We start from the raw sequence: 2366 nt of genomic DNA, 5'->3' as shown, positions 1-2366 counted from the left end.
ATTAGAATGACATTAAATCTGACGAATAATACAAAGGGAATGACCATAATTTCAATAGCGAGCTTTTCTGTCTAGGAACATAGTAGGTCTTTTTCGTGCTCCGGGACAGTTTAAGCAGCATGGTTATTGTCTGCTCCTTAACGATTTAACTGAGTTCACCCATAAAATAATCTGGGCTAGGTGCCAGGGGAACGGGGTGGATTGTGGCCAGGAAGGACAGGTGTGCTTTCACTGTTTTTTTTTTTTTCTTTTTTAAAGATTTTATTAAAAGTATTTACAAAGCCATATCCAGACTCCAGATCCGGCTGCCAACAAGACCCTGTTACACTATGGGCACTGGCCGTGGCATGGCAGGTGACTCTGGTTTCCCACCCTTCTGTTCCAAGAGGGGAGCGGTAGGTAGTGTCTCATCTTTGGGTTCCACAATGCTCACGTGATCAGGCAGGGGCTTCTTAGGGCCAGTCTTACCACTTGGGTCCCAGGGAAACACAGTCTTCACTTTGACGCCCAGCATACCCTGACTCAGCAGCACATGCAGTGTTAAAGTACTAGTTAACAGGGTTCCCCCTGTGAATCATCGGGCTATCCACAAAATTCATGGATTTAGTCCTCTGTCCTCAGAGTTTCCCACACCCCTCGACCTCACAGCCTTTGGCCCCACTCTCCGTGATGAGTGGACGCCACAGCACGCTCTCCACACCGCAAGGCCTCCTAGGAGTTTGTAGGTGGAGACTCTGCCTGGATGATAGCACACAGACCTCTTGTGGCCACGTTTTCAGCATAAAGCCCTGCACTGACCTCAGAGAAACCAAACCTCTTCTGAACCACAACACTCAATTCCTGGATCCACTGGCCCAAGAACATTCTGCATCCTGGTGACCAAGATAATGATTTCTGTCCTGGTTGGTGTAACTCAGACCTCAACTATAGAATGGCTATCTTCAGTCAGCTCCCGAGTGAGAAACCCATTCAGCTCAACTTTGAAGATGCCATCGGCCGCAAACTTCCTCTTCTTGGAAATTTGTCCCACCATCTTGCTGCCATGTGCCACCTAAAGCAAAGACATGCGTTCACTGTTAATAACAAGGGTGGAGTTTGGATTCAAAGACCAGTGGTTCCCAGTCACTGGTTGATCATGGCCTTCTGAACAGTCTCCGGGTTAGTGATCTCCATTCAGTTTTAGATGCATGTTTTCAGTCAGATATTTACAAGTACAGACAGAACTTTTAGCGAACACTGTAGATGGCCACCCCATATCTCCTCAGCCCATGGCTGAGTTTGGAAACAGTTAGGGTGGTTCCTTCCCACACAGATGACAGCTTCCACCACCAATGGTTGTCAGACTAAAGGCTTTTCCAGCACCACCCAAGCTTTCGGGGAGCCTGAAAGTGGCAAAAAGTTAACATCCCAAGAGCAACTCTCAACCAAAGAAGGAAAGTGTCCCAAAGGACAATTTCCCAACTTCCCCATCTCTCTATGGGATGCTTGGAATGCATTCCTCATGAAGCCTCACACAACCTCTGTGGGAGTGAGCCAACCCATTACTACTGCATCCTTCTCTGTCTCCCTACCCCATGGCCTCCCTCCCACTTCCTGAAACCACCTCCCAGATGAACAACCAACCCGTACCCAGGTCCTTGTCTCTGGGTCTGCTGTATCCTATGGTACTATTTCATTCATTTGTAACAAGACACACACAAAATACACATTTTACAAAGACAAGATAAACAACATTTAAAATAATATATTTATTAACACAACCGTTTTGCTCTCACCCAAATATTAATTATGATATTCCTAATGAGTGCCAATGTGATTAATTGTTCTTCATTATTTTCGAAAATCTTGATGAACACTTTGTGAGGCAGCAGTTCGGAAGCCTGGTTCCTGATACTTGGCTTCATGGTTTCGATAACTAAAAAGGCACTTCAGAAAGCTATGTGAATCCAAATGGGGAACAGGCATCACTAAGTCATGTGCTCACTTTCCAGTCTGTCTACCAACTATAGTTTCTGTTAAAATCCAGCCAGGGAATGCTGGTCTTCCCTGATGTGGGTCAGTGTTCTTGCTCACTGATTGGGAAAAACTGCAATTTCATGTTTTCAACTAATTGGATCAAAGCCCATAGAAATCATGCATTTTGGAAGGTTTAGGTCTGGTTAGACAAGTGTACGTATTTGCCAAAACTCATCAAATTGTACCTCTGAAATGAGTGCCTTTGAAGGTGATTTGCTACTGCTTTTCGGGTAGTTGAAAAGTTCAGGTAATTTGTTGGTGCCTTGATGGCTAACAGGTTGCTTCGGGATGTTCCCAGAAAAATTTTCTAGGAAATTCAGGCAGTCCCCTAGATGGTTCTCTGCTGCCTT

The 2366-nt window shown here is 45.3% G+C and overlaps 1 pseudogene; it reads right to left on the bottom strand.

Moving 5' to 3' along the window:
• Nucleotides 1-322: 322 nt before the first annotated feature.
• Nucleotides 323-1036, bottom strand: LOC115502110 (annotated as a pseudogene).
• Between the last annotated feature and the right edge of the window lie 1330 nt (nucleotides 1037-2366).

The sequence above is a fragment of the Lynx canadensis genome, chromosome E2 (assembly GCF_007474595.2).
Source record: "Lynx canadensis isolate LIC74 chromosome E2, mLynCan4.pri.v2, whole genome shotgun sequence".
Lineage (NCBI taxonomy): Eukaryota > Metazoa > Chordata > Mammalia > Carnivora > Felidae > Lynx > Lynx canadensis.
This window is presented reverse-complemented; position numbering and strand designations above follow the sequence as displayed.